Genomic DNA, 22030 nt, shown 5'->3' on the forward strand with positions numbered 1-22030 from the left:
CCATCCTAATTTAGTCTACTCTTCAGTTTTTTCAGACAAGAAGCTCTGAAGAAGAGCAAAGATATCGCAAAGATCAAACAACTAGTCAATGACCGAGTCTGGGTTAGAAAAATCCCACACCTTATGCTTTCTGGTCTATGCCACAGTGCCAATATGAAATGTGCATCATGCAAACCCAACCTCTACTACTCCTTGACTTCCCTGTGTCCTGATCACTTAATTTCTTGCAGCTGCAAATGCCACCCTCCCTTTTGGCTTTTTGAGAATTCAGCATCCATGGCATAAAGGGGAAAGAGAATTTACTGTCATTTTATATCCATGCAGCTAATGAATGCCCACAGTTGGCCTGGCATTTCCCCCTTAAGCCATCCTAACATTAGCTGTCCTTCAAATGTTCACTCTGTAGCTTGACCTTTGTTTCTGTTTACAGGTATTCATCCTATTTTTAAAAAAGCATTCTTCCCTTAACGTCATGATGGTAAAATATTAGTGTCCATATGCCTTTCCAAAGTTAGGCATAGTTGTGACAAACATTATATAGTTTTGTACTAAGACCCATGAACTTAGTAAGACACCAAAATTAAAAAAGAATACCTAGGTTGAGTGATTGGCAAAAGTGGTACTCCTATACGCCTTACCAGCTGCAGAAATCATCCAAAACTGACACTAACTGAACATTTCAATCACATTTAAATGAGCAGTTCTTCTACAGATCAAGCCTAAGACTACTCAGCAGGAAAGGTTACCAACAAAGATGTGTATTCTCAGATTGGTCGATTTCTTCAAATGTATTACTTTTTAAATATCATAAAAAATTTTTACCACTTCACAATGTGCAGGCCTACCTTTCAATGTTAAGTATTATATCTAACAAAATCAGCTCTTTTGGTTGAAATCCCTACACCGTAACCTCAGCTGTTTCTATTGCTCTCTGGCTTCTTCATTTGAAGAAGAAGAAATAGTACGCATTGTTCTAGGCAAATAAAGTAGGTGACACTTGAATTTGTGTGTATCTCGGTCACAGCTAAAAAGTTCTTTCTTTAAACAACACATAAGGAAATCTGTATGGCACCTCTCATTTTAATGAGCTTTTATTTTACTTCAGGCACGGTTTTGATCCTCACTGAAACTATATTTTATTTAATCATCATTCCGACCCTATGCAATATATTTACCTAACACATTCACAAATGTGGAAATGGAGGCTTAAAGAAATTCTATCCCTTGTCAAACTTAGAGTTGGGATTTAAACTCAAGCCTTTGTGAGTCTTGTTCTCTCTACCCCTACACTATGTTGCTTTTTACTACATTACATTTATAAACACTTGCAAAAATTGTCATAAGGCAATCAGAACTATAACTTACTATTCCTCAAACACAGATATCCTAACCAAACAATATGTCCACAATTAAACCATCACATCAACAAAAGCTAATCAGACCCAGGTCATGAGGTGAGTGTCTGTCATTTAAGATAAAAAAGGACTCCTTATGATCCTTGAGTGATTTTACCGCACTGTGGCATTTACCATGCCTTGTTGTGGTGAAGTCAAAAATACAAAGTTTTAAAATTTTTGAACAATAACTACACAAAACATACCAAAGAAAATGAAAACTCCAAGTAAAATAATCATCAGTGCAAAGATCGGCATGCATAATGGTTGCTCACAGCAAAAGGTATTTTCCAAGCCTGTGTCTGCAAACATTATTTTACACATGTATTTTTGGAGTTTTATAAGCTGTCTTACCTTATACTAGCTTTTTTCACATTACCACCTTTATGTTTCTGAGTATTCTGGAAACTGTTGATCTGCTAAACTAGTACGAGAATGCTCACTTAGAAACGATACGGTTCCTCTCACTGGCATCAGAGCTATGAGTTGGAATCGACTCGACAGCAACAGGTTTGGTTTTTTTCTTTGGGTTAGATGTAGGTATGATACTTTCAGTTCTTACGATAAGGGGAAAAAAAACTAATGGGCATTTGGCACTTGACTAGACAGATATCATGCTAGGCATTTTCAAATATATTATCTCGAAGTACTCCAAGATCAATACTATTATACCTATTTTATACAGAACAGAGAGTCCAAAAGTAAAAGATGCCAAGGGCAGGAGAGGTGGTGACTGCTAACAGGTATGGGATTTCTTCAGGGGGTGATGAAAACGTTCTAAAATTAGGCAATGGTGACAGTTACATAACCCTGTGAAATTTCTTAAAAAAACACTAAATGTATACTTTAAAATGGTGAGTTTTATGGTATGAGAATTATATCTCAATTTTTACAAATTACACAGTATCTCAATTTTTAAAAATTGCATAGTCTTAGTACATGTTAACATTTGGACAATCTGGGTGAAGGGTACATGGGAATTCCTTGTGTTATTTTTGCAAATTTTCTGTAAGCCTGAATTACTTCAAAATAAAGTTTTTTTTGTTTGTTATTAAGAAAAGGCAAAGGAATTTGTCCAAGATTCTACCTTAGTAACACCGTCAGCATTAGCTAATACTTTTTGTTACAAAATTAGAACCGTCTGGGCTGCTTGTCATATGAAAGCCTCAAGATGTTACTTATGGCCATTCTAAATCTGTACACGAATACGCACACTTACGTTGCTTTTTATAAATGAAAACTCTACTACTAACTAGATGGGTTTTAGTAAAAATTCCTGAACACTTTAAATTTACAGTTTCACTATGAATGTGTATAAGAGAAGAGAAGGTTTGGGTATTGTGCCGTCTACCAAATTAAAGGAAAAAACTGTTGCCTTCAAGTTGATTCAGACTCATAGCAACCCTACAGGACAAAGTACCACTGCCCCATAGGGTTTCCAAGGAGAGGCTGGTGGATTCCAGCTGCTGACTTTTGGTTAGCAGCAGAGCTCTTAACCACTGCGCCACCAGGGGTCCACCAAGTAGCTACTGCCAACTGAATAAGATCCAAAAATAAGGGGCCTTATATTGTTCGAATCCGTCAGGCGCTCCTTGGAAACTCTATGGGGCAGTTCTACTCTGTCCTACAGGGTCGCTATGAGTCGGAATCGACTCGACGGCATTGGGTTGGGTATATTGAGAGTTCTATTCTCAGGTAAAAACACAGAAATGACATTGACGTAAGAAGTGCAGAGTAAATGAAAATACTTGTTTCTATCAAATTCTATTTTTATTTACTCTAAAGTTTCTTTTTTAATCCTTTAATAAGTTAGTAATTTCTCACACAAAGATAATTAAATATTTTTTAAACTAGAAAAAAAAATTAGAGACGAGTTTCCACAAATTTATAATTTGCTAAATTACCAAACACTGATACATAATATGATGGGAATTCTGCATAAATGGATATATCTGGGTTTGATTTGGGTGAATATGATTAAATATTTTTAGTATGCCAAGTGTATAAAATAGCCATATGCTCTTACAAATCAGTTTACTCAAGAATGTTTAAGAAGTGGAATTTGAGGTTTCACTTGTTCAGCTGCAATCAAGTATAAATTCCAAAAAACAAAACATTCCTTAAAAAAAAAAAATTAGGGGGCAAAAAAAGGCGTAAGGTGGGAATTCTAGGAGGAAAAGAGCCATTTTCACCAATGATTTTGTTACAAAGTTACAACTGCTTTAACTTTGTTTTAATTAATTTTCTATCAGTAACTATCCCGTGATTCCCAAGAGAGGTGCTACTGGCATTTTGGTCGGAACCACCCATCACTGTGTGTGAATTCTTCTGTAAGGCTGACACTATGCAGTGTCCTGGCCCATGAAATAGTCTTCTGAGGGAGGCACCACCGATCCAGTTGTTTGTGACAAACAGAATTGTCTACCAACATTTCCAAATACCCTCTGGAGGTGGTACCATGCCCAGGTTCAGAACCAGACAAGCCTTGACATCCTCCTTCCCTTCGTCAACTGCTAAGTAGGAAGCGGCTCCTATCAGTCTGGCTGGAGGCCAGCTCTCTCTCCCACATTGCCAGGATGCCCCACAGTTTGTGAAATAACACTTGCTTTTATGTAGCCTATTATGTGCAAATTCGGATTTTCATCATGTTATTCTTAAAACCAAACACACATGCATTAATCTGACTGACACCACTAAGCTCTTAAGAGAAATGGACATGAAAATAGTAGGAAGACACTTGAATTATTTAATACATGCTTTTTACGGTCACAGTCTTCAAAAGTTATATGGCTTAGACCAGCCAACATTTTAAATGTAACAAATCATAATATACTGATTAGAAAGAAACCACTGGAAGTTCAGTTTTCAAAACACAGAAATCATACACCAAGAGGCCAAACCCTATATATTCCAGAGCACAAAATGCTCAAGTTCAATGCTTCTGCATACTTGTTACCATATTGACAGAAACAATGCAGAATTTATTTAAAAAAAAAAAAACAACTCATTTAGTATTAAAGTAAGGAAGTAGCTAAGTTTGAAGCACTGTACTAAAGAGTTTTATTTTAACTATATAAAAACAAACTTCAAAGCAAGAAAACTTAATTTTTAAAAAATCCAGCATTCTCAGAGTTAAATTTTAAACACTTATCAATAACAGAGTTGCACAATCTTTTCACTACTTCTTTAAGCAAAGCCCAAAAGGCCAGTTTATTAGTAAGAAAAGTCAGTGTATTCCTCATTTTAAAATATATTTAACTGCCACAAATTCAATGGCGCATTATTCTTTCCCAAGTTCTGACTAGAATTGCTTAAGTCTACAGACCTAGATCACCCTGGAACATAGCACAACGCTAAATACCACAATGTATCACCAGCATTAACTGCTCCCAGTCCTAAGACTTTAATTGCGACAAGGCTGCAGCTCAGAGACTGAAGACTGGTAGAGTCCTCTTTCAGCAGGCATGGACAAGGACCACATATTTTCATACATGCTGGTACACATAAGAAACTGTTTGCTGCCCTCGTCACAAGCACGTCCAAGGCTGGGTATCTACAAGTCTGTGAAAATTCAGCTCAATGCATTTTCACAGAATAGGCCCCAGATTATTTTAGGCCAATCCATGAAAATTAAGCCATCAAAGTACCAGCAGGTTTTCCACAAGCCACAATCTTTTGATAAACTTTGGGTCAAGGAGAAGGAAATCCTGTAAAATTGATACCACAATGCTAGATCATCAATTTCCAATTCACAGATGAAATATCTCAAGCAAAAGTAAGTCTGTACTCACATATAATCTACTGGTAAAAACAAATGCACTTTAAGAACCCCTGAAACTTTTCCTCTTTTAAAGTACACTATTTCTCCAAAACACAAAGTGGACAGTATATTTAAAACAGTAATATCTGTTTACAATGTCAAGTTGCTGCATGGGAGAAAACTTGACTTCTGTAGCATGTCTTCAAGATAAAACTAAACGTTCAAGCATATGCTGCGGTAGGTCTACTTCTCAATTACTAGAAGTAAGCAGAGAAGAGATATAATTAGTTATGACACTAGGACAGGCATACATGTTTCAACAGACACGGAGCTCCGAACAAAGTTTCTGGCATTATATGACAGAGGACTTAAACCAAAGACTCAAAAGAAAGGTTATACAGTGTGCTTGTGTCCTTGTTTTTTAATTTAAAACTTGCCGTATCAAATTTTTGTTTTAAGTTATACGCATATTTTGATTTGTTTAAACGTCCCTTTAAAGACTTCTTAGGCGGGAAAAAAAAGGACCAGCCTGTGGTTTTCACTGAGCCTATATTACAAATTAAAGAAGTTGACTTTATAAAATTAATTTGGTAAAGAATATTCCTTTTCCAATGAAGGCTGCATGCACGCTGACAAAAACTTTTAGAAAATCAAGGAGTTTGACAGTTCTAGGGATTGGTTTCTCAATCAGGGATAAAATACTAAATTCTAAAAATGAAATATGCAAAGCAATATAATTTAATTTTGACCATTAAAAATTCAACCAAGATACCCTAAACCCACAGCCCTTGAGCAGGGTTTTTAAAACTGAAAATGTGAAACAATTAAGTCCATTACTAAATGTTATGGACTGAATTGCGTCCCCCCCAAAAAAATGTGTCAACTTGGCTAGTCCATGATTACCAGTATTATGTGATTATCCACCATTTTGTCATAGGATGTGATTTTCCTATGTGTTGTAAATCTTATCTCTATCATTTTAATGAGGTGTGATTAGCGCCAGTTAAATTAATGACACAGGACTCAATCCGCAAGATTGGGTTGTGTCTTAAATCAATCTCTTTGAGATATAAAAGAGACATTAGCAGAGAGACAGGGGTACCTCAAAGTACCAAGAAAGTAGTGCCAGGAACGAAGCACACCCTTTGGACGCAGCATCCCTGCGCTAAGAAGCTCCTAGGCCAGGGGATGATGGGGGATGAGGACCTTCCTCCAGAGCCAACAGACAGAGAAAGCCTTTCCCTGGGGCTGGCGCCCTGAATCTGGACTTTCAGACTATTAGGCTGTGTGAGAATAAACTTCTGTCTGTTGAAGTCATCTTCTTGTGTGGTATTTCTGTTATAGCAGCACTAAACCAAAAAAACCAAACTCGTTGTGTTTGAGTCCATTCCGACTCACAGCGACCCTACAGGACACAGTAGAACTACCCCATACAGTTTCCAAGGAACGCCTGGTAGATTCAAACTGCCGACCTTTTCATTAGCAGCCACAGCACTTAACCACTACACCACCAGGGTTTTCAACAGCAGCACTAGGTAACTAAAACACTAAATTACAATCCAGTTACGATGATTTATTCCATGACAGAGACTAGACCTGAGAATATACAGAGTAGCATGCATGATAGATGTGTAAAGAGTTGATTACAATACAGTGTGATTAGGCTCAATATGAGGGCAAATTCAGAACAAGGTCGAGAGACAGATTACACATATACCTAAAACACTGGAATTCGAGAACACTGGAATTCCTTAAGAGAACACTGGAATTCCTTAAGAAACTACTGTGCTCTATCTCAAGAAATTGAAACAACGAATATTCTAATGCACTTTTTGTCTAAGAAAGGGTCTGGCTGAGGCATGAATTCAATCAAAGACTTTAATAAAGGGAATCTATGATGCAATAACTTATAAGAACACAACAAAACTCTCTCTTACATGGCATTCTAAGAAATATCCAGTATTAATAAAAGATGGCTTTTTCCTTAGCATCTTATTAAATATAAATATTTGAGAAAATTAACCCTAAAAAAAAAAAAGGTTTTAAATAAAAGGTCCAAAATACCAATGTAAGAAGGCACAGAAAAAAGAACATAGACTTCAAGTTTCCATCTTCCAAGTCATACACCGCCCTCAACCTGCAAATGAAATTCCATCGATGAAGTCAGATGTAGTGAAGGGGAGGTACACTGTGAATGGGTGTTGGAAATATAAAGCTTGTAATTAAGTGCATTCTGAAGTGTAATAATCCAACCTGGAACAAGATAAAACATTCAGACCCATCCAAGGTAAAGCAACTATATCTACATACTCCCTCAGGAGTTATAGTACATGACAATGAATTATGAACCAAATCCCATCTCATGGGCCAAATGGTCCATGAACACAATACACATGGTCCCTACAAAAATAGTGTCAATTACACACTCAGGCTTTGGTCCAGCAGAGCCTTCCATCTTTTAACAGGGTTTGCTAAGGGCTCTATTTCCACAATACTGTGTGGGAAGATGAGTGTATTTTTATGTGGGAAGATGAATGTATTAGTTATGTAAAATACTTTTGGATTGGGGGAAAACAAAAAACAAAGTGAAACAAAAACACCCAACAGGTTACAGTTAACACAAGGTAAGTTGGTTCTAATGTTGACTTCTAACACAAGATGGTCTTTAATATTTTTTGAAATATAAAAAGTCTTCTTTTCTGAGACACATCAAGGAATAAAGAAAAAGAACTGAAATGAAAGTTTCTGCAGTTAAGTTTATTTTATTCCTTTTTATTTCTTGAACTCTCATGCCTGAAAAAATATCCACAAGTTTCTAGATATGATGTGACTTCATGAAATAGACTGAATTTTCAGGGTTACTTTTTACATTTTTTACAATAAAATGATACTGATATTTGCAGATCCTGTGCAAAATTAGTAATTAATCGTTTGAAAAAGAGGCTGGAAATGAGCTGGAAAAAAGTTCAACAACACAGATTCTTCCAAGAAGACATCAACTAATATACTTAACTGATGACCAGGAATTCATCGTAACTGATAATAAGTATTACCTTGAACCAGAACTTCTGAGAATTCAAAACCAAATTTTAAAGCACAAAAAGAAAACAAAATCGTATTCCCCTTTAAAAGCTCTCCCCTTGGACTTTCCTGAAACGTGAACATGGATAAGACTGCCTCCGTAGCAGTTTAAGCAAACAATTTTGTACTTCACTAGCTTTCTCATTTCTAATTTCCCTGTTTACACCCAATGCATACAGATTTGCTCAACTAAGAGTCAGTGTATAATGTAGGTTATATGTCAACCTCTCTAATTTCTAGCCTAAGAGGTCTGTATAAAAGTGCTTCATATCATGCAGTACTCAATCAATTTCATATCTTTTAAAAATTTTCCTTAATATCCTTTGCCTTCAGAGGCCTTCTCAGGCTACTACTTAATAATAATTTTACTCAGATTCCATAGGATTTATCATGAAGTAAAACTTATCACATGGGGCTGAGTTACATAAGACTATACAATTTCACAGGTAGAAAACATTATGCCTACAATACACACGCGCATGAATGCATATGTATAAAATCTCACACTGATTCGATACAGCCAAATGAATTTTTACTGACTCAAAAGAAGTTCCACAACTACTAGGGAAAAGAATATGTCAAGTTGTCACCTCAGGTGCTGCACTGATTCCAAGATGATAACATTGTTTAAAGTACTCCTGGAATTCTTCATTTACAACTGCTCTTCAATCTGTAAGCTATATGAGAAAAATTAATTGTGGTTTTTAAAGAAATTCAAATCATCACCTGGCTTTATCATCCACCATGTTCATCGGCATTAACGCCATAGGCCTTTTTGGACGATGCAGAAAATCAAAATGTCTGTCATGGAAAATTTGCCAGCACCAAAGATAACTGTAAGAATTAGACACAAGCTACCTGAAACCAAAGTCAAATGAAAAGCTCCAAAAATATTTTAAGCTATGGCACCACCAAAAGATCAGCAGTTGGGATATATGGCGTTGGTGACAGAAACAACACCAGAGATTCCATGGTAGAATCTTGCAAGACCAACGGCCTATTCATTGAAAATACCTTTTTCACAACACATAAGGCGATTATACTTGTGGACCTTGCCAGATGAAATACACATCAATCAAATCGATTATATCTGTGGAAAGAGACGAGGGAAAAATTCAATATTATCAGTCCAAACAAGGTCAGGGACCGACTGCGGAACAGACCATCAATTGCTCACATGCAAGCTCAAACTGAAGCTGAAAAAAATTAAAACAAGTCCATGAGATCCAAAGTACAAACTTGAGTTTATCCCACCTAAATTGAGAGACTATCTCAAGAATGGACTTGATGCATTGAACACTAATGACTGAAGACCAGGCGAGTTGTAGAATGGCATCAAGGATATCATACATGACAAAAGCAAGAGGTCATTAAAAAGACAGGAAAGAGAGAAAAGACCAAAATGGATGTCAGAAGAGACTCTGAAACTTGCTCTTGAGCATCAAGTAGCTAAAGCAAATGGAAGAAATGATGAAATAAAAGAGCTGAATAGAATATTTCAAAGGGCAGTTCCAGAAGACAAAGTATCATAATGACATGTGCAAAAACATGGTGTTAGAAAAACAAAAAGGGAAGAACACGCTTGGCATTTCTCAAACTGAAAGAACTGAAGAAAAAATTCAAGCCTCGAGTTGCAACAGTGAAGGCTTCTATGGGCATGATATTGAACAGCACAGGAAGCATCAAAAGAAGACAGTAGGAATATACGGAGTGACTCTACCAAAAAGAATTGGTCAATGTCCAACCATTTCAGAAGGCAGCATATAATCAAGAACCGAAGGTAATGTAGAAAGAAGTCCAAGTTACATTGAAGGCATTCATGGAAAACAAGGCTCCAGAAATTGATGGAATGCCAGTTGAGATGGTTCAACAAATGGATGCGATGCTGGAAGTACTCACTTGTCTATGCCAAGAAATTTGGATGACAGCTATCTGGCCAACCAACTGGAAGAGATCCATATCTGTGCCCATTCCAAAGAAAGGCAATCCAACAGAATGCAGAAATTTCAAACAATATCATTAATGTCATCATACAAGTGAAATTTTGCTGAAGATCATTCAAAAGCAGTTGCAGCAGTACATCGACAGGGAGCTGCCAGAAATTCAAGCCAGATTCAGAAGAGGACATGGAATAAGGTATATTATTGCTGATGTCAGATGCATGTTGGCTGAAAGCAGAGAATAACAGAAAGATGTTTACCTGTGTTTAACTGACTCTGCAAAGGCAATCGACTGTGTGGATCATAACAAATTATGAATAACATTGAGAAGAATGGGAATTCCAGAACACTTAATTGTGTTCATGTAGAACCTATACATAGACCAAGAGGCAGTTTTTTGAACAGAATGAGGAGATACTGCAAGGCTTAAAACCAGGAAAGGTGTGCATCAGGGTTGTATCTTTTCACCATACTTATTCAATCCATATGCTGACCAAAAAATCTGAAGAGCTGGACAGCTCAAAGAGGAACTCGGCATCAGGACTGGAGGAAGACTCATTAACCACAGCAATATGCAGATGATACAACCTTGCTTACTGAAAGTGAAGAGGATTTCACTTACTGATGAAGAAAAGAGAGTCCAGCCTTCAATATGGATTACATCTCAGCATAAAGAAAAGAAAAATCCTCACAAGTGGACAAATAAGTGATATCATGATAAATGCCAAAAAGACTGAAGTTGTCAAGGATTTCACTTTACTTGGATCCACAATCAATGCCCATGGAAGCGGCAGTCAAGATATCAGGACATGTTTCATTGGGCAAATCTGCTGCAAAAGACCTCTTAAAAGTGTTAATAAGCAAAGATGTCACTTTCAGCACTAAGGTACGCCTGATCCAAGCCACGGTATTTTCAGTTGCCTCATATGAATGTAAAAGCTGGACAATGCATAAGGAAAGCCAAAGAAGAATTGATGCATTTGCACTATGGTGTTGATGAACAATACTGAGTATACCATGGACTGCCAGAAGAATGAACAAATCTGTCTTGGAAGAAATATAGCAAGAATGCCCCTTAGAAGCGAGGATGACGAGACCTCTTCTCACGTACTTTAGACATGTTATCAGGAGGGACCAGTCCCTCGGGAAGGATATCACGCTTAGTAAAGGACATCAGCAAAAAAGAAGAAGACCCTTAATGAGATGGACTCACACAGTGGCTACAACGATGGGCCCAAACAAAGCAATGACTGTGAGGATGGGGCAGGACTGGGCAATGTTTCGTTCTCTCGTACATGCAGATGCTATGAGTTGGAACTGACCCAATGCACCTAACAACATCCATCACAGGATTAACTGTAAGATCCTCTAGGGTGACTATTTTATAAAGAATAGTGCTTAACTTGTTTCTGCTTATTTGTGGTTTTCTAGTTTCCTTAGCCTGTTTATTAGTGTATCAATTGCTTCAATGCTTCATTCAAGTTTATCGATCCTGTCAAACAATAATATGTTCTTCAAATGTTATAAAACTTCATTTAAGAAGGTATTTAACACAAGCCATAACTAGACTTTCCTCCCTAAGCTAAGTATATCAATTTTTTATTTCTCATATTAAGTGTCTTCAAAATTGCATACACTGTAATTACAAAAGGGAACTATAAAACTTAGTCACAGAGGTAAACTGTATGGTACGTGAATTATATCACAATAAAGCTGTTAAAAAAAGTCATAAGAACCCAACATTTCTAATAAGGCTTCATTAAAAAAGCTAAATTATTTAAAATAAGGAAAAATACTATTCAAAGGTTAATCAAAAGCACAGATCATCTAAAAGTAGACCTATCAGGCAGCAATTATTAATCATCATTGAAATAGCTCATACACCTCCAAACACCTGTTGACCTAGGTACAAAAATAGTTACTCCTGGACCCCACTACAGGTGTACTTTAACTGAAGAGATTGGGAAATTTCACCAGAGGTTGACTGTTAAGGAATGAATGAATGAATACACACACATACACAATATGTAAGGAATTTACACATTCAGGTTGAATTTCATATATAATATCTCACTCCCAATCCAATGAGATTGGTTTCATTTTTTGGAGAGTGGAACAGATTTTACACACTCTCACCAGTGGTACAAACACCACCTTATTACTCAAAAGCACAAAATCTGTTTAACAGCTTGACTAGGGAGATACATTTTGCTTTAAGCAAAGTTAATCATCTCCTGTCTCAGTCATGCTCAATCCAGTCTCCATTTTTTTTAATTGCACATTGCACCGCTTGTATCTGTACTGTATCATGCACATTGTAATACACACAAAAATAAAATGAGATAATCGAATTTCTAATATAGTTTCCCACATCTTAAAGGAGCCCAGTGGCACAGTGGTTAAGAGTTCAGCTGCTAACAGGTCAAAAGGTCAACAGTTGAATCCACCAGTGACTCCTCAGAATCTCCATGGGGCAGTCTACTGTTCTAAAGGATTGCTAAGAGTCGGAATCAACTCAACGGTAACGGATTTGTTTTGTTTTGGGGTGTCTATTTTTTTTTTTTTATACCCACATTGGAAACCACTGCTCCAACCAACTGAGCTAAACGTAAGCAGAACTGCAGCAGCAGATGTCATAAATAGCCCTCCGTGGAATAACTAACACCTGATGAAAGCTGATAATGAATTTATTTTTGATAACAAGGGTAATCATATATAGGCAGGTTCATTCATTCATTCAATAAATATTTGTGGATTTTTTCCCATGGCAAGGCACTGTTGCAGGTATTGGAAATTCAGAAATGAACAAAACAGACAGAAGATAAAGGTCCCTGTTTTTATGCTGCTTACATCTAGTGAAGAAGACAGGTGATAAAGTATACATAAAAAATATATACGTAATAACACATTTCAAGTAATGATAAATGCTATGAAGAAAAAAAGAGATAACAGGTCAAGGAAATAGAGCGTGGGGACCCAGCAGGAGAAGGAGGGTTGTCAGGAAGTTCTCTTTGGAGGGGTGACGTGTCAGAGGAGAAATAAATGAAGTGAAGGAGGGAGCCACGAAAAAATCTGTAAGAAAAGCATGACAGGCAGAGGAAAACCACATGCAAAGAGCTGAGGTAGGTACAAACCTGGCATGCTCACTCAACAGGACCAAGCTGAGTGTGCCCGGAGTAGAGGGAACAAGAAATAGGATATGGGCCCCCAGACGCTCTCTTAACTCAGTACTGAAGTCACTCCTGAGGTTCACCCTTCAGCCAAAGATTAGACAGGCCCATAAAACAAAACAAGACTAAATGGGCACACCAAACCAGTGTCAAGGATGAGAACACAGGAGGGGACAGGAAAGCAGAAAATGGGGAAACCGAGGTCGAGAAGGGGAGAGTGTTGACACATCGTGGAGTTGGCAACCCATGTCACAAAACATGTATTAACTGTTTTAATGAGAAAAGAATTTGCTCTGTAAACCTTCATCTAAAGCACAACTGAAAAAAAAAAAAAGGATATGGTGTTGGAGCATTGGATAAGGGCCACATCTGACAAAGCATTTTCAGTCCTGGTAAGGACTTTGGATTTTGCTGGAGGGTGAGGTTACTAGATGGTTTTGAGATAGGGAAGTGATCCCTCTGTGGGAAGAAGACTGGAGGTGGGGTAGGGGGAGAGGCAAGAGTGGAGTCACTAATGCCAGCTAGAAGATACCTTAGTATTCGAGGCAAATGGTGATGGTGCTTTGGACCAGGGTGATGGCAGCAGAGGTGATAAGAGGTGGTATCTGATAGGGGAGGCAGATTTAATAGGGTTTGGCCAGCAGGTGATGGGTTCAAAAGGAAGAGATCCCTAGTTAAATGGAACATGCTAGAGAAGAAAAACAGCCCCCCCCCAAAAGCTTATCATGAGTGGAGAGAGGAGGGGAATATTTAAATATAAGTCTAATGGCACTCATTTTAACTGACCTTTTGTTTTTCAGTCCATCTTGCTAACTACACTTTTATCACTGTTCAACATGTCCTGTGCAATTTCTCCCTTCTGCTCCTCCCCGCTCACTTTATTTGCAGTTTTGAAACCTCTTCAAATTTAAAATCTGGAACGTATTAAATCTTAGTAGACAGTTAATAAAATTCTTATACTTATACCATGACTGCTCTGAAACTTACACGTAGAAAGAAAAAACGGATGTAAGGATAAAAGACTAAACCTGAGGAAACCACGACAACAGGAGGTCCACCAACTTCTATCCTTCTGAGGTCAACGTGATGGATATTCAGTGCCTGATCTTTCCACCTTTTCTCTGGTTAACAAGTTCTTCCCTCCAGTCAGAATCTAATTCATATTAAAGGTTTTAAAAGGAATGAAAGACTGAAAGTAAAGAGATGAAACACTAACTGGGAAGTTGCTGCAACAAACCAATATGAAGTTAAAGGTATAGCTTTTAACTGTTTGGAGTTTTTTGATATCCATAAAATAACACAATAAAATAGATGTTTAGCATTACACAATGTAAAACATTATTTGAAATCTGATCTTGAACTAATGGGTAAGAGAAGCCCACGGTAACTGAGGAAACCTTCTGTCACAGAAAATAGATGCAAAGAAGGGTAACACACACACACCACCCCCTTAAACACACACAAGTACACCTCTTGACTTCCAGAGCAGTTTATTCCACCTATATATAAAATAAAGCTAGTCGAAGATCAGGGATCTTTCTCTACGAGGCATTCCGCAGTAGAAATTGAGATCCACAGGTTTTTTTTTTTTTTTTTTTAACAACATATACCCCTTTTATCTCCCAGAAGACTATTGTCTTATTCTATGACCTCCCACCACTCTCTCCTACCCATACACAAGACATGTACATGAAATGTAGCATGAGGCATCCCAAGAAATTTGAAGGAAATGAAGACTGTCAACTGTATGAGATACATCAACAAGCCACGATAGTCACCCTAAAAACTAGCTCTGTAGACTAAGTAATAACTGCTTGATAATATTAACATACCTAAAGAAATAGGAATGTGTCAACAATCAAAAGGGAAGGGGGGAGGTAAGAGAGAGGCAAATGTTGTCAGTTCTCTTCCAAGGGCTCTGGAGGCGAAAAGGAACCCAAGTGGTGTGCAATTAACAATGAAGGCCACTAGAAAGGGTTTCCCTATAGTGGGAAGATGCCCTCAAGTCCCTCACTCCACCACCTAATATTCTCTGCTCAAATATCAGGCTCATCAAGGCAGAAGCAACACTTACGATTTCCTACAAAGGAAAGAATGTGCTAATTATGCCAATGAGTATTCCAATTCATATGGCATTCATATGTATACATCCCTCAGTCTGGTAAACAAACTGCATGAGTCCCTGAAGGACTGATCTCTTTAAAAGGTCTACTGACAAAATTAGGAGGCAAAGAAGGAGCTCTGGTGGTTCAACGGTTAAGCGCTCAGCTGCTAACAGAAAGGTAGGCAGTTCAAACCCACCCAGCAATTTTGTGCAAGAAAAGACCTGATGATCTGCCCCTGTAAAGATGAGAGCCTAGGAAACCTTACGGAGCCGTTCTACTCTGTCATATAGAGTCACTATGAATCCTCACAACTGGACCAATAAGCAACATTATGATAAACAGAGAAAAAACTGAAATTGTCAAGGATTTCATTTTACTTGGATCCACAATCAACACCCATGGAAGCAGTAGTCAAGAAATCAAAAGACACATTGCATTGGGCAAATATGCTGCAAAAGGCCTCTTTATCTTGAAGACTAAGGTGCACCTTACCCAAGCCATGGTGTTTTCAATCGCCTTATATGAATGTGCAAGCTGGACAATGAATAAAGAAAACTGAAGAAGAATAAGGAAAACCTAAGAAGAACTGATGCCTTTGAATTGTGCTGTTGGAGAATACTGAATATACTATGGACTGCCAAAAGAATGAACAAATCTGCCTTGGAAGAAGTACAACCTGAATGCTCCTTTGAAGCAAGAATGGCCAGAGTACATCTCACATACTTAGGGACATGTTGTCAGGAGGGATCAGTCCCTGGAGAAGGACATCATGTTTGGTAATGTAGATGGTCAGCGAAATAGAGGAAGATCCTCAACGAGATGGATTGACACAGTGGCTGCAACAATGGGCTCAAGCATAACAACGATTGTGAGGGTGGTGTAGGACTGGACAGTATTTCATTCTGTTGTACACTGGGGTCTCTACGAATCGACTTCACAGCACCTAACAACAACATGAGTTGGAATAGACTTGATGGCACACAACAACAGAAGACCTACAAAGGAGGAGCCCTACTGGCGTAATGGTTAAGCACTTGGCTGCTAACCAAAAGGTTAGGGGTTCAAACCCACCAGCTCTCCACGGGAGCAAAGACCTGGCAATCTGCTCCTGTAAATATTACAGCTTAGGAAACCCTATGGGGCAGTTCTACTCCATCGTATAGGGTTGTTATGAGTCAGAATTAACTCAACAGCACCCAACAGGCCTCTGAAGGCCAGAAGCATACCATGAGTGGACTATGATTACTCCTTTAAGATATGACTATTCTCCTAATGGATTTTATGCTTCTTAATGTTAAGATTGTCCCTCGGTGGTACAAAGGGTTAAAAGGATTGGCTGTTAACCTAATGGTTCAAATCCACCCAGGGGGACCCTGGAAGAAAGGCCTGCAGGTCTACTTCTGAAAAATCAACCACTGAAAACCCTATGGGGAACAGTGCTACTCTGACACACGTGGGGTAACCATGAGTCAAACAGATCCAACAGCAACTGGTTAATGTTAGGGTTATAGCTTCTACTTCATCTGTAAAACCTATAGCACCTAACACAGTGCCATGTATATGGCAAGAACTCAAATACCTTTTGAACTGTTACATTCTAAAATAATTAAATGCTATGTTATACTTTGGAAAATACAGTCAACTAGAGTTCCATGTCTGTGTCAAATGGACAGCTTTAACATAAAAATCTAAAGATTTTCTAAATGTATTTTTACTTTTACCAAATCAGTACATTGTCTAATGCTATTTCATAACCTGCCATTTCCAAAATTGTATGTCAATCTTCAGCAATTTGTTCTACATATATAGTAGGCAAACATTTACTTGTGTCCAGTTAACAGATTTATTATTTTGGTATATCTGCATTTCAGGAATACAATTTGACAATACTACTAGTAAAACATTCAGAGATATATCACAAAACATTGAGCTAGTTAGTATATTCAACATTCACCATGTCATCCACACACAGAACTGAAACCACCAAAATTATGTACTGAATTATCTATTGCAATATGAAAATTACAAGTATTAGTCTTAAGCTCTCCCTGGCCCCCAAAACACAAAAAGACTCACCTAAATTCAGTTAGCCATTCAATTCTGTCTTCTATACTTCCTCTTAAGGACGTTGTAAACTACGAATTTCTTCTCCTGGATGCTTCTTGACATACAAACTAACTTCATTTGACCTAATCATCACCGTCCTCTGTATGCAGAGATGTCATGCCAGGGATTGGTTTTCGCTTATGGACACAAGAGAAGGAATGAAGACCGACGCATAGGCATGGGTCCTTTATGAAAGTTACTGTTAGCGTAGGATACACATACAGTGAAAAGTTTGGCTCCACACCTGGCAGAATTCCTTGGATTTTAAAATATTCATCTACTTTTAATATTTTTTAGAGTTCACATGCTGTGAAGCAAAATTAATGTTTTAGTCTATCAAAAACCAATACAAACACAATGGTTTGTTTACAATTACCATTTTTAATGAGACAGAAATCTGAACTATCTCATTGTACTTCCAGAAGCATACCTGTTAGCCTATGTATTGATGGCATAAATGTCCCAAATCTACTAGATAAGAAGCCCTGGTGGAGCAATGGTTAAGTACAAAGCTGCTAACCAAAAGGTGAGCAGTTTGAATCTACCGGCCAGTCCGAGGGAGAAAAGACCTGGTGATCTGCTCCCTAAATATTACCTACTCTGTCCTATAAGGGTTGCTGTGAGTCGAAATCAACTCGACAGCACACAACAATCCACTGGATAGTGAAATGTGTACTACAGTCAAATTAGATCCACAAGACACAAAGCTGAGGGGACTTTCTTTGTGTGCCTACAACATTCAAGTCAATTACCTTCTTCACGGTTCTAAACCATGGAAAACATCAACTATCATATATCATAACAACTCACATGGTTTTTTCATGCCATACAAAGCAACAGACATACGAGCACATGTCAACATGTTTAAAAAACAGAACAGTAACATTAACTTTGTTCAACACAAACACAATGTGTCATTTGGTATACTAAAAATTTTTATATATAACCAAAAATCACCACCTGTCCAGTAGGTATAAAATTTTCTGCCATGCCAATTTTTGTACATGGTTTTAAATTCTTTACAGAATTTTCACCAGGATGAAGGTAAATCCTCCAAATATATCTTGAGATATACTTTAATATTGGCTAGTTATTATTTATATATGTAAACAATGCTGAGGAAAAAACATGCACTCACCGCATATACATTTGATCAGAATTAGCCATTTGATCAATAGTTGATGCCTAATTGAATAATGAAATGTGTCTAAAACAACTGACAAAAGGCAAAAAAAAAAGTCAATACACTTAAGGTAAGAGTGGTCCAACAGAATAACAGAAAAGCAATCACTTACATGGCACTGAATATAGGTCATTATTAACATGAAAAAGGAGAAAATTAAAACTTTTAACAAATCCAACAATGCTACAACATAGCTGTCTTCAAACCAAGTTACCTTTCACATATATGCAAATTTCTCTAATTCAATGATCAGATTCTTGAATTACAAAAGCTGCCAGGTAAACAGCAAAATAATCTCATGTTTCCAAATGTGCCGTGTCAGATTTGAACATGGTAATTTACTTAAAACTGAACTGGACCAGTCAGATTGGGTTTGGAGATGATACAACATTTTTTAGTTTCATCTCTGTTGGTGTTTTTCTAGTCATGACGGGATGTGTAGGAAGACAAATTTTCTCAATGATTTTTTTTCCCCTTTCCTTTTGAGGTGTGTATAAAACCAAAAACAATTATTTCTAGGTACTTAATTCCACCCTCCAGGGCATGAAGTGTGTCTCTTATCATACGGAACACCTAGAATGCTTTCAAAGGCAATGATAATTAAGAAACATCAAAGTAAAACCAGGGTGTTTTCCAGGGAACTAGGAGTACTATCATCTTTTGGCTACAGACTGACATATTTCTTGTCCTCTGGAATACCACCAACAGTTTTTTGCTCAAACAATAGAATGTACTTCCTTAATGCTTCCTTTATTCTTCTGATTGTCAGATAAACCTGACTTTTAAAAGTAAATTGCTAAGGGGACCAAGAATAGCCAAAACAATCTTGAAAAAGAGGAACGAAGTTGGAGGACTCACACTTCGCAACTGCAAATTTACTACAAAGTTACAGTAATCGAGATAGTATGGTACTGGCGTAAGGACAGACACGTAGATCAATGGGACAGAATGGAAAGTCCAAAAAAAGACTCAGCTGATTTTCAACAAGGGTGCCAACACAAGTCAATGGGGAAAGAATAGTCTTTTCAACAAACAGTGTTGGGAGCAACTAGATATCCATATATATATAAAAGAATGAAGTTGGACTTCCCTTCCTCACATCATATACAAAAGTCAACTCAAATGGATCAAAGTGCTCAAACGATGAGTCTTAGAAGAAAACACGGGGTAAACTTTTGCGACCTTGCATGAGACAATGCTTTCTTAGGACATCAAAAACAAAAAAGAAAAAATTTAAAAGTTGGACTTCATCAACATTTAAAACTCTGTGTTTAAAGGACATCATCAAGAAAGTAAAAAGACAACTCACAGAATGGGATAAAATATTTGAACGTCATAAATCTGATATGGAACATGTATCCTAAATATATAAAGAACTCTTACGACTCAACAATTAAAAGAAAAATAACCCAAAGGAAAAATGGGCAAAGAATTTGAACACGAATTTCTCCAAAGACAATAAACAAATGGCTAGTAAGCACATGAAAAGATGCTCAACGTCATTACCAGTCAGGAAATGCAAATCAAAGCTACAATGATAAACTTTCACCTAAAACACAATATAATATTATTAAAAGAAAAAAAAAAACTACAATGCAATACTACTACACAACCACTAGAGTGGCTAAAACAAAAGATAGGCAACAATAAGTGTTGACGAGGATTGTGGAAAGACCAAAACACTCATGCACTGCTGGTAGTAATGCGAAATGGTATAGCTGCTTTGGAAAACAATTCGGCAGTTCCACAAAAGGTTAAAGATAGAATTACCTTGTAACCCAGGCAATTCTACTCCTTGGTACACACCCAAAAGAAATGAAAACATGTTTACACAAAATGTGTACACAAATGTTTATAGCACCATTATTCATTTAAGAGCCAAAAAGTGGAAACAACTCAAATGTCCATCCAATGATAAACAGATAAATAAAAGGTTGTAGATCCATACAATATTTGTGAATAAAAAGGAATGAAGAACTGATACATGATATGAAATGGATGAACCTTGAAAACATTATGCAAAATGAAGGAAGCCTGACACAAAAGGCCACATATTGTATGAATCCATTTTTATATGAAATGTCCATAACAGGAAAATTTATAGCAACAAAAAGTAGATTAGCGTTTGCCTAAAACAGGAGAGGGAGAATTAGAGGTAATGGAATTCTTTTTGGAGTGATAAAAATGCTCTAAAATTTCTTGTGGAACACAGCTCTTAGAATGTAACGAAAAATACTGAGCTGTACATTTTAAACGGATGAACCGTATGGTACATAAATTCTCTCTAAATGAAGATTTTTAAAATAGTACATTGCTATGATTATATCATTGCTAACGTCAGATGGCCCCCACACGTCTGTCATTTGTCGTACTGTGGGGGCTTATGTATAGCTGTGATGCTGGAAGCTATGCCACTGGTATTCAGATACCAGCAAGGTCACCCACGGAGGACACGTTTCAGCTGAGCTTACAGACTAAGACAGACTAGGAAGAAGGACTCGGCAGTCTACTTCTGAAAAGCATTAGCCAGTGAAAACTTTATGAATAGCCACGGAACACTGTCTGATATAGTGCTGGAAGATGAGCCCCCCAGGTTGGAAGGCACTCAAAAGATGACTGGGAAAGAGCTGCCTCCTCAAAGTGGAGTTGACCTTAATGACGTGGCTGGAGTAAAGCTTTCAGGACCTTCGTTTGCTGATTTGGCACGACTCAAAATGAGAAGAAACAGCTGCAAACATCCATTAATAACCGGAACCTGGAATGTACAAAGTATGAATCTAGGAAAATTGGAAATTGTCAAAAATTAAATGGAACGTATAAACATCGATATCCTAGGCATTAGTGAGCTGAAATGGACTGGTATTGACCATTCTGAAGCAGGCAATCATATATTCTACTATGCTGGGAATGACAACTGGAAGAGGAATGGTGTTGCATTCATTGTCAAAAAGAACGTTTCAAGATCTATCCTGAACTACAACGCTGTCAATGACAGGATAATATATATACACCTACAAGGAAGACCAGTTAATACGACTATTATTCAAATTTATGCACCAACCACTAGGGCTAAAGATGAAGAAACAGAAGATCTTTATCAGCTGCTGCAGTCTGAAATTGATCGAACATGCGATCAAGATGCATTGATAATTACTGGCAAGTGGAATGCAAAAGTTGGAAACAAAGAAGGAGGTCCAGTAGTTGGAAAATGTGGCTTTGGTGACAGAAACAATGCCGGAGATCAAATGATAGAATTTTGCAAGACCACCGACTTCTTCATTGCAAATACCT

At 37.5% G+C, this 22030-nt stretch overlaps 1 protein-coding gene across 15 annotated transcripts in view; it reads right to left on the reverse strand.

Moving 5' to 3' along the window:
* BNC2 (basonuclin 2) overlaps positions 1 to 22030 on the reverse strand; it is a 487890-nt gene that overhangs the window by 454308 nt on the left and 11552 nt on the right. The gene's annotated exons all lie outside the window — the stretch shown is intronic.

This window comes from Elephas maximus, chromosome 9 (genome assembly GCF_024166365.1).
Source record: "Elephas maximus indicus isolate mEleMax1 chromosome 9, mEleMax1 primary haplotype, whole genome shotgun sequence".
Lineage (NCBI taxonomy): Eukaryota > Metazoa > Chordata > Mammalia > Proboscidea > Elephantidae > Elephas > Elephas maximus.